General features: G+C 47.5%; 1 protein-coding gene across 5 annotated transcripts in view; it reads left to right on the top strand.

The window, feature by feature from the left end:
- The window catches only part of Gramd1b (GRAM domain containing 1B), a 237,937-nt gene that overhangs the window by 137,227 nt on the left and 89,260 nt on the right, over positions 1 to 11,450 (top strand). The window contains exons 1-2 of one of the 5 annotated variants that reach the window (XM_026779544.1): positions 5,866 to 5,942; positions 6,526 to 6,569. The exons of 3 other annotated variants lie outside the window; for them this stretch is intronic. The gene's annotated coding sequence lies outside the window, so the exon portion shown is untranslated. Of the gene's footprint in view, positions 1 to 5,865; positions 5,943 to 6,525; positions 6,570 to 11,450 lie in introns of those variants that run through there. One more of the 5 variants, XM_026779543.1, reaches the window with a different exon arrangement.

Genomic DNA, 11,450 nt, shown 5'->3' with positions numbered 1-11,450 from the left:
GGGGGGGGGGGGTCTCATGTAGCCCAGGCTGGCCTCAGACTCATTATATAGCCAAGGATGATCCTTAACCTCTGATCTTTCTGCCTCTACCTCCCAAGGGCTATTATTACAAGCAACTGCGGCCATGCAGGGTTTTGTACAGAGCTGAGCATCAGATTCAGGCTCCATGAATTCTAGGCAAACCTCCCAACTGAGCCACATCTCTAATCTTTGGTTCCCAACTCCCCCGCCCCCTGCCTGGAAGGTTTTGCTAGGTAACTTACTGGCTGGCCTTGAATTCCCAGCAATCTCACGTCAGCCTCCTGAGTGATGGGATTACTGACCTGTGTCATCAGGCCCATGGCCTCCTGTTTGATTTCAGGTCTGCCCTTTCTTCTTAGTGTCTAGTACCATTGGTAGTGCCCTATGGCATCCATGGCACAAATTCTCCTCCTGGCTTTATTCCTTTAGTGTCTCTGCTTACCTCAAACAGCAAGTGGGCTTCTGCTGTCCATATGTCCCTACATCAGCTCCAGGAAAGACTTAAAATGGACCATGGGGAGGGAGTTACCTGGAGAAGGGGAAGACAGGCGGTCTACCACTGAATAACAAGCAAGCACACATCTAACTCCGACAGTATTTGTTATATGTCTAAACCCCTTACAGTGTTTTCTGACTTCATAAATGCTTTTGGGTCTCATAATATCCCTGTCTTAATAGATAAGGAAATGGTGACACAATCAGGCTAAGTAATTTGCCCAAAGTTACACAGAGGTGAGTGTTCGGGTCAAAACTCAAGTCTCAACACTTCCTTATGCTCAATGCTTTGCTGAAGGTTGATTGTTAACAAGCAAAAGATGAGAAAGTCACCCATGCAGACATACACCTGCAAGGGAACACCCAGGGCCCTTTCTCTCTTCCTTCCAAAGAACCTCTCTTCTAGAAGCAGAGAGAATCTACAAGAGACCTCTTAGGCTCTCCGCTTTTTCAAGTTGCCTTCAGTTCTGTGCATCTCTCCCATTCTCACTGCCTTCTTTTCAGTTTACTCTCAGCACCAAGACTCTAGAGAGAGGGCATCTGACCGCTGATTTGCAGTCTCGGTCCGGGGAAAAATTAAGCAGTGCAAACATGGCTGCCAAATGCCTACGGCTCAGAACTACAACTCCCAAAATGCAGTGCGAGGAACGTTTCTCTGACCTAGGTTTGAAGCAACCACATTGGCTGCTGCCACGAAGGCTCTTCTAACCGCAGCAGGTGCAGTATTCTGCCTCAGATTGGTGCTCAGGGAGCTGGAGACTCTACTTCCCACATCCCCTTCCACGCTGCTGTCGAAACCCGGTCTTCCCAAAGGCTTCTGGGTCTTCATCATTTCCTCTACTTAACTTAGTGCCTAAGTGCCGCGATTAGGCCGTCTGGAAGTATTACCTAGGGTAGAGTGATTGGTAAGAATAATTGCCCTAGACGGAGAAGGTTAGAAAAGGGTGGCTTTCTCTCACCCTCTCACTGAATATTAGGCGAGATGAAATGGGTTGGAGAACAGGGAGCTTCAGTAACCTGTTTTTAAAAGCAAGTGCATAGGCGAGAGGGGTTATTTCATAGGGAATTCTATCTAGTCCTCTCTGCTTAGTACAAGAGGTATGGATCCAGTGGCCTCTTACACACCTGGTGTCAGTTTCTCCTCCTTTAAATATAATTTCCAGTTTCTCTTTTTTTTCCTCAGAATTTTCTTTCTACTCTGAATTATATCCCTCCCCCACACTGGAACCCATACCACTTCCTCCCTCTCCTGCTGACACACCTCCAGACTGTACACGCACTACCAGATAGCGCTCTCTCTGACGCTTGAGATTCAAGGCCTGAGTTGCCTGGTGAAATACGCAGGTGCTTTCTCAACACTGTGAACACATGTTCGCCTTCCAGGGATGCGTGGAAGGATCTGGTTGTTGCTGTTGTTATGTGTTGGATTGAAGCAGAGCTTACAGTAGCCCCAGTTAGTCTGGAACTCACTCTGTAGGCTGGCTGGCCTCAAAGCTGGTGGGGATTCCTTCTTTTTCTGCCTTGAGAGTGTTGGGAATACGGGATTACAGGTGTGCATCCCTGTACCTGGTAATATTTCCTTAGGAACGGAGTAGGTAGACAGATGACTTGGGTCATCAGAGAAATGAGGCCGACTTCAGCGATCACAGAATTGGTTTCTGTGTGGTTTGGGTGAAGCAGAGCTTCTTACTTTGTAGGTCCCAGCTTCCTGCTTTCCATCTACACATTTGATTGTCAGCTTAGACTCAGAGGGAGGATTGTAGGCCACACAAAGCCAGAGGGAGCTTGTCAGGCTCCTGGTCAGATGGGATGGTGTATGAGGAGTGGCACAGCTTCGGAGCTGCTGGATTTTTTAAGGAGTCTAGTAAGGGTGCTCCCACTGAGAAGGAGAAAGGCTTCTCCTCCTGCCCCCCACTGGTAGATTCAGCCATGACCATAGAGGGGCTTATAAAAATTAAGCAGAATTACAGAAAATTATTCAATGACCTCAATTTTACTCCCGGGTGAGGATTTTTTTTTTTAAAAAAAATATTTGAATTAGGAAAGCTCAGCTGAGAAAGTCTAAGCAAATATCTTTAAAAAAAAAAAAAGAAACACTTTGCAGATCCTTAACAATTCTGACCCCAACCAATTCAGATAAGAAAGACACAATGTGTGCTTTCATTTCATAGGATGCTGCCCACGTTATGTGTCTGTGATGACAAGAACATGTATCTCCAGGCTCCAAGATATGTATCTCTCTCCTGCTTTAATTTTAACTTGTGTTGTTGAATTTTTGTAAGGGTCCTTGCTCTCCTTTTCTGCCTAAAGTGAACGTGAATAAATCATCGATCCTTTTTATCTAAAAAGGCGTCTTCACTGGAAGTTCTTCCCTGTCTGGATTCACACTTCCTCTGAGTACTGGATTAGTCAGCACACCAGGGTCAGGAGACTTCCGGTTTTATGTTTTTGTTTTTGTTTTCAAGACAGGATTCCTATGTGTAGCCCTGGCCATCCTGGAACTCACTTGGTAGACCAGGCTACTCTTGAACACAGAGATCTGCCTGCCTCTGCCTCCCAAGCGCTGGGAATAAAGGCGTGTGCCACCACTGTCAAGCTACAGGAGATTTCATTAAATGGGCATGCTAACTTTTTTGATGCTCTCAAGCCCCCTCCTCCAAATCAGATTCAGTTTTTGATTACGTTTGATCTCATCATTTGCTGTCTTAAAAGGAAATCTCAAAGGTAATTATGGATCAATTGCCATTTTGTATATTTTTAAAATTAAAAGGTGTATTTCATTTCTCACTGTTACTGTGTGTGTGTGTGTGTGTGTGTGTGTGTGTGTGTGTGATGTGTTTGTATATGAGCGCTGATGCACACGTGGACATCAGAGGACAATTTTCCTTACGCTGTGGTTTCTGGGGACTGAACTTGACCCATCAGTCTTGTGTAAGTACTTTTACCTGCTGAGCCATCTTGCTAGTTATTTTTCCATTGTTTCTTTCAGCTGCTCTTGGCTGTAAATTCGAGTTAGTTTTTATTTGGGGAGGCAGGTTATGCTGCTCAAGCTGGCCTCAAACCTGCTGTGTAGTGAGGATGATCTTGAACTTTGGATCCTCTTGTCTCCTGCTCCTAAATGCTGGGATTGCTGTCTGTATATTATTACTAAGTCCTGTTTTTAAGGTGCTAGGGATTGAACCCAGGGCTTCGTGACGGGACACAAGCATTCTACCAACTGAACTACATTCTCCACCTCTCACTTGGCCTTTATTGATATCTCTAAATCTTCAGTAATTGGGAGCAGACTGAGAAGATACAGAGAAGTGGTGGGAAATTGGGATTAGGAGATTCGTGGAGGAAGGTATGCACCCAGTTCTTAAGAGGTTGAGTCCTGTTTCCAGTTGCTTACTTACTATGTGACCTTGACAGCTTCAAGGCTCAGATTAATCATCTCTGGATCGTGTATCTCTAGGGTATACAGGATTTTGGAGACACAAATTATGGAGTCCTGTGAAAATGGAGAGTCGACAGTTTTGTTGCTTTGGTCATTAAGCCGGACTCCCGAGCATTGATGAGTACTGGGAATGGTGTTTGTGTGGTGATGTTTTGAGAAACAAAATTGGGTTGCTTTCTCTTTAATGAAATGGCAGTAATTCAAAACATTAAAAAAAAAAAAAAGCTGTTCCCCTTTAGGGCTATGCCCACTGTGATTGATTCAAACAACCACGCCTGAAAATGGAATATGGAGTTAAGACTTCATGGCTCTTAGATTGACTTGTTTAGTTACATGGCTCATAGATTGGTATGGTTTTTTACTAAGTCTTCCTCAGGGGAGTGGATAGCAAAGGAGATGTCCAGGGACGTGCAGGCCAGATTGCAGTTGCTGGGTTATGGACACTTTGATGTGTTCCTTGATGGTGATTTGGTGTCAGGAGTACTTCCCATCAGGCAGAAGAGCAGGCTGAGCTAAACAAGCCTGCTGTTCTGGAGGGCCAGATATATATATATCAGCATATAGACACAGTCTCCCTGCTCGCCCAGGTAATATTGGTGAAACATGAGCATTCTTCCGTCAGAAGCCTCACATCTCCCTGTAACCAGCCAGGTTAGCCTTGACTCCTGATTCTCTTTGTATGTCGCCCCATGGGTTTCTGTGCCTGCTTGAACTCCTGACTGTGCAGTTGGGCTTGAACTAAGGAAGGTAAAAAAAAAAAAATGAAGAGAAGCTGGAGAGGAAGCAGACACGTCATCACTCTGCTCATGACCTTTTTTCCACTCGAAGTTAATGTCTGATCTTTGCCTTCCTGGGTTTTCCTGCGGTCTAGGGGATGGAGTTTGAGCAGTCTAGGGAGGAAGGTAGGAGTTGGGGAAAAAAAGACAGATCATTTCTCTAAGAACTATAGCTTTTGGGGGGGTATAATTATATCTTAAAAATGACATTTTTTGGGTCTGTGCTTACCCATACATGGCATAGCACTCAGTGTAGAGGTCAGAGGACAACGTGTGGAGATCTGTTCACTCCATCGTATGTGTCCTGGGGACTGAACCCAGTTTTTCAGGTTTGTCAACAAATGCCTTACCCACTGAGCCATCTCCTTAGCCCAAAAGTAGATTTTTAGAAGTCAAAGCCTATGTGGAGATGACCTCTGGAGGCTGATATTCTTGCATTGACCCTCTAAATTTTTTTTTTTCTGGGACTTGGACCCATAAGTGTATCTGTAAGCTTCCATTTTTTGGAAAAACTCTATGGGCTTGACATGCTGGACACAAGGGTAATCCATGCCCTTACAGCTAGGTCGGTCAGGGGAGCCTTGCTGGTGGGGAGAAAATGCCCACAGCGGGGGACGGAAGCATGCTTGAGGACTTGGGTCTGTTTTTGCCACATACTATTTTCTGTGGGGAAGTACACCTTACAGCTGCTCCGGGAAGGTCAGCGCCTCCAACCAAGTGTCCTCTCAGGGATGTTGCTCTCTTCTGCCGGAGCTGGCTCCGGCCAACAGGATGTGTCCTCTGAATACTGGCAAGGTGCTGTGAGAGCTCTGTTCTTTGTTGGCAGTGTCAGCAGCATGCTCCTTCTTCCCTGAGGCTGGGAGTACACCGGCCCGTTCCCTCTGCCCAGCGGCCCCCTGACAGATAGCGCCTACCCCGAGCTGCTTGCTCCAAAGGCTGCAGAGGAAGCAGTCGTGGCTGCAAGCTGAGCTGACTGTCCCTGCTGGGCAGAAAACCTAGAGTGATGAATGGGGCTGGATGAAGTCATCCTGCTCCGCCAATCAGGCTGCTCCAACGGAGCTAGGGGCCTCTGCAGATCCAGCCCGCTGTCTGCAGCTCTCATGTACCTTTAGACAGAGGCTGGGAGTCTCTGGGAGTGGAGTTGGCGGGCGGTGTGTGAACCGCCCGCCCCTGGCTTCTGTGTAGGCCTCAGTCAGTCTGAATGTTATTGCAAGGTGAGTGGCTTCACTGGGGGAGTTCCTTTCCTTTGCCTTCTCCACTTTGCTGTGCCACTCAGCTCTGTGCCTCCAGCTCCTCCTGGCACAGCACCTCCCCCCTGCTTCCATTTGAGTGCCTGCACCTTCACACCTGTCCCCACCAACCCAAGCCTTTGCCCTCCCTTCTACCCCAGCACTGGTTCAGCACCTTCCAGCCCACACGTGCTCCTAGTCCTCATTTCTGGGTACCAACTGACAGTGATGGGGGGCAGGGCCTCTAATCTGCATCCTCTCCCCCAGCAGAGGGAGCCTGGGGAGACCACACTGGCCTTCTGAGACCAGGTAGCAGGGGAGGGGAAATGGACTGACTTGGGGCTCATGGGCATTTGTGGGGCTACATACAGACTGCCTGCTTCCCCAACTGACTGGGAGACCCAGGTTGCTTTCCTCCCTTGCCAGCAGAGGAGGTCCCAGGGGGGCCTCTGGAGAATGGAAGCAGGTCTCATCCTCCTGGCCTTCCTTCCAGAGGGGTGGTGTCCTCTTTCTGGGTGGACATTTGTGACTCTGCCTTTTCTCCCTGGATGGTGCTGCTGCTCCCTAGGCCAAGCCGGGATCATGGATCCGGCCGACGTGGCGACTGCAAAGGTAGGATGGAAATGCTGCCGGCCGCACTGTGCGTAAGTGGTTTCGCTCTGCGAGTTCCGCCTTTGGTTCACTTTCTCTCCCCTCCTCTCCCTCAGCTAGCACAGTCAGGGCTGTGTCAGTACAGGGAAATGACCTCAGGAGAGGGGAGGGTGTTGCCTGGTGCTCCACAGCCCACTGGCCACCTCCTGTGTCCACCCATCAGAGCCTGTGGATGGAAGAGGGTGGCTGTGCCTAGGGCATTTGCCTGGCCTCACTTTTCCATGTCTGTCTTTTTCTTTAGCTATTCTTCAGTGTTCTTATCTTTGCCCTGTCTCCTTTTGGCTTCTTCCTCTGCCTCTTCCTGACTCTCTTGCTCCATGGGTTTATCCCGACACTGGCAACCTTGTGCTTCTCCTTCTCCTGCTGTTGTGTAAGGGCTGAGAGGAGTTGTGAGCTGAAGGCTCCGGAGCAGAGACACGTTGTCTGGTAGCAGACATTGGCCTTGGGATTGGCGAGGCCTTGGTGCCTGAGTGGCAGTTGCTGTGCTGTCCCCTCCCTCCCGGGAGGCCCAGTGTCAGGCTGGTCTGAGCCTCCAGAGAACTGTGGCTGGGTGCTGCACCTGTGGTCCGGGACACACTAGAGGGCGTTGTTGAGTAACGTTCTTATTCTCCTGACTGCTGCTGGCAATTGGGAATTTGTTTTTCTGTGTTTTTTTTTTTTTTTTCAAACACGGAACCTGAACCATTGGGAGTGGATGGGGTATTGCAGGAGGGGAGTCTCAACAGCCCCTTCCCAACCCCTGTGTGTGTGTAGAGAGACCTGTACTCTGGCTTTTGCAGGTTTGGCCGGATGACAAAAACCTCACAGAGGTGGAAGACCCAGAAAGGCTCAGACTTCTGGAGCAGGTTGGGTCCCCTGTGATGTGTATGACTGAGATTATGAGAAAGGAGGCCTGAGTAGTCAGAATGCTGTAAGCAGAACTGCCTGGACAGGTCTCTTGGAATACAGATCTTAGTGATTCTTCCATTCCTATGTGCTGCATAGGAATGGAACCAAGTTCCTTAACCTCTCTGAGCTTTTGTCTTCTAGCCTATTTCAAGGTGAAAATGACATTTATCTGTTGTTCATATCAGATGAGATCTGTCACACACTTGGAGAGGAGCTAGGGAAAAGAACTGAGTGATAACAGATCTCCCAGGACTGCCCAGGGTGCTGTGACCTCTTCCTCCTTGGTAGTGTGCACTGGCAGCTGTGGGAGCAGGCGTCTCTGCCGTGTCTTGGTTGCTGTGTGCAGTTTGCCGTCTGGTTGGAATGCTGCTGTCCCTGATGTGTGTGATGCTGAGGTCAGTGAGTGACCTAGCTCTTGAAGCTCTAAGTGGTCTATCATCAACCTACTGGCTCTTGGGCCATACTAGTAGCATAAAGCCTGGGCAAGGTGTGGTCTTGGGGGCACTGGGTTCTGGAGTTAGTTTGGAGAGAGGTGGTTGTGTTGTATCCATACTTGCATGTGGAGGTAGAAGCAGACACAGCTCTGTTTTTCTTAGGCCTTTCGACTCTTTGTCTAGATCTCAGGTCATCTGGGGTAAAAGCAGAACTCAGCTGGATCGTTCCTGAGGTTAGCATTTGCCCTCAGGTTCTAGACCACAAAATTGCTGGAACTGAGAGTATTCAACCTGGGAACTTCTTTGGCTTTCTCTGATTCAAGCTCTGTGGAACAGCTTTTTCAGGCATCTTCCCTCTTGGCTTGTGGATCATCAAGCCACAGCTGGGCTTTCTAGTAGAGGGCCCATGAACCTCCTACAATCTGACACAGAACTTTATACAGTATAACGTATGTGCTTTTATGAAGATACCACCCATGATTGCCATCAGTTCTACACAAAGTTTATAACTCAAAGTTGAACAGTCTTAAATTGATCCAAGATGTTCCTTCCATGAGGAGCTCGGTTGTGTAGATTTGGGAGAAGGCCCAAAGCCCAGATAGAGAAACACTGTGGTATGACTGGATTCTCTGGACCCATGAGAATGTATAAAAGCCTGCAAATAGCTGAATAAAAATTCATATTATGACTCATGGGTCTAAATACACGTAAATGCACCTTCTTACCTTAGCCTTCCATGTTTTATTGCTGACGTGTGGCTTTCAGAATTCCCCCCAGCTTCAACACACCGGGCTAAGTTACTACAGAATGAAACAGCTTTTTGATGGGGGCATAGCCAGTTCGGATGACAACATCCTTTTTCGATTATGTTCATTTCCTGGAGGAGGGCTTAGAGGTGTGACTTCATTTCCGGGAGTCTGGATTCTGAGACTACCTTTCTGTGATACTGCCTGTTTTGTTTAAGGTTTTGGTTTAAGACTGTGATATTTCACGTCTTGATCTGTTAAGATACATATTGTGTTCAGTTTTTAATCTCTTGGGAAGAAAGACTAGAAGCATTTATGAATCCTTCAGTAAAGGTGTAGTCAATGCCACTTTTGTGGCGGTAGAGTCACGTGTGGGGTTTCAGAGAAGAATTGCACATAGTTACTGTGGGTGGGTGCTTTCCAGTCTTGTAGGGAGGCAGCTAGGTAAACAGATTATGGCAGTTCAAGATAATGAGGGCCAGCTGGGCCTGGTGACATACATCTTTAATCCCAGTACTTGGGAAGAAGAGGCAGGCAAATCTCTGAGTTTGAGGCTGGTCTGGTTTACATAGAGAATTCCAGAACGGCTAGAGTTTTCGAATAGAGAAACCCTGTCTCAAAAAGCCAAAACAACAACATAACAATAACAAAGACAAAAACAAAACAAGGTAATGAGCAGAAGAGAAATGGCTGTCACCGGGGGGAGCACAGAAGTCCTTCTTGACTGGGCAGCCTGTGAAGGAGGGGGTCAGGAAAGTGGCTGTGGGGTAGATCACAGGGAAAGGGAGTAGCTATGAGTGGAGGTGGATTCTAGCATGTTCACTGTCTGTTTCATTGGGGTGGCTCGCTTACAGTTTCAGAGGTTCAGCCCATTATCATGGTGGGGAGCATGGTGGCACGCAGGCAGACATGGTGCTGGCTACATCTTGGTCAGAAGGCAACAGGAAGTGGACTGTGACCCTGAGTGAGACTTAAGCAAAAGAGACCTCAAAGCCTGTCCCCACAGTGAGGACATTTTCTCCAACAAGTCCACACCTTGTTGAACATTGAGGTAGTTGCAGTGAGTTACCTTGGCCTTTGCTGGTCTGTTTCTTCGTGAATAACACCAAAGAGCCACCATGGAGACTCAAGGACATTGCTAAGCTGAGAAGAATGGCCACTGATGGCCGCTGCTTTTGTGGAGGCCTTCTAGACAGTAGAGGGAGCCAGCAAGCTGGTGTCTCCATGCTTGGGGTTTAGCGTTGTGTAGAAGACAGGCTGAAGAGGAAATGAAAAATACAAGCCTGGACTAAAAACGTCCTGACACCTCATAGTGTAGTGAGGTAGCCGAAAAGCTGGGGACAGGGACTCTGAGATGTCATCAGACCTGCTTAGGAAGAAGACCCTCTCCCGCTCCCCATTGGATACATATGATAGTTTCCTCATCTCTCATGTCGATAGCTCCAGCTTTGATATTTTATTTAGTTAGCAGTGGACTGCTCTTTTCTGCTAGGGTTTCAAAAAGAATAGCCCAGGCTATCTTGAAACTCACTATGTCAGACTGGCCTTAAATTCAAAATATTCTACCTGCCTTATTGTTAGGATTATAGGCATGAACTACCATACCTGCTCATTTTATTTTTTACATGTTGGACTTTCATGTTAGACCACGAACTCCTTAAAGACTGAGTTTTACGGTTCTTAGTAGGCAAGAGTAGAGCTTCAGACAGAAAGATGTGGACCGATGGGTAAAAAAAAATGCTGGCCCAAGATAAACTTTAGCCCTAGCTTGGAGCACAGCACCTATTACCTAATTAGAATGGGAGGTAAGATCAAGGGCGTCTAAGGTGAGTTCTCTGTCTCTGAACAGGTGACTGGATCACTGATGGGCCATTCATTGAAGTATTGCATCAGGTCAGTCAGGGGACCCAGGTTTAGATAACCTGAGTGCCGGGAGGCATCTTGGTGAAATTGTTCAGGAGCAACGGGACTCTGTGGCTAAGGTTAAGGGAGTGGTTGTAGGTTAGCCCATATAAACTTGGGTGTTACCAGCATATCTTCAAGGCATTGTTAAAGCTTTCGTGTACTCGTTAGGGACCTCTGTGACCCAGACGGTGTTTGTCTTAGGGTTTCTATGGCTGGGAAGAGGCAACACGATCATGGCAACTCTTATTAGGAAAAATTGGGATGGATCACTCACAGTTGAGAGGTTCAGCCCATGATCAATCATGGTGGTGAGCATGGTGGCACGCAGGCAGACATGGTGCTGGCTACATCTTGGTCAGAAGGCAACAGAAAATGGACTTGGGACCCTGAGTGAAACTGAAGCAAAAGAGACCTCAAAGCCTGTCCCCACTTCCTCCAACAAGGCCACACCTCCTAGTAGTGCCACTCCCTGTGAGCTTATGGGGGCCAATTTAAGTCAAATTACCATAGCACCAAATGTCAGAGGCTCTCAGAAGATCCTGTCTCAGCTCTCAGTCTCCTATAGTGGATCATGAACTCTTAGAATCACAATAGCCTTCTTCTAGAGGGAGATATTTCCAGATTTTTACTGAATCCATGAAAGGTAACCAAATTAAGATATAAGACTACAACTGGCCCTACTTAATATTAAGACATAGTTTAACACAAAATTAAAAAGGAGGTACTATTGAAAATTAAATAATTGATTACATTGATCATTTTAAAACTTACTATGGGCCGGGCGATGGTGGCGCACGCCTTTAATTCCAACACTCGGGAGGCAGAGGCAGGCAGATCTCTGTGAGTTCGAGACCAGCCTGGTCTACAAG

Source organism: Microtus ochrogaster, chromosome 5 (genome assembly GCF_000317375.1).
Source record: "Microtus ochrogaster isolate Prairie Vole_2 chromosome 5, MicOch1.0, whole genome shotgun sequence".
In the NCBI taxonomy this organism is placed as follows: domain Eukaryota; kingdom Metazoa; phylum Chordata; class Mammalia; order Rodentia; family Cricetidae; genus Microtus; species Microtus ochrogaster.
Note: the sequence above shows the minus strand (reverse complement) of the source record. Positions and strands in the feature narration are given on the sequence as shown.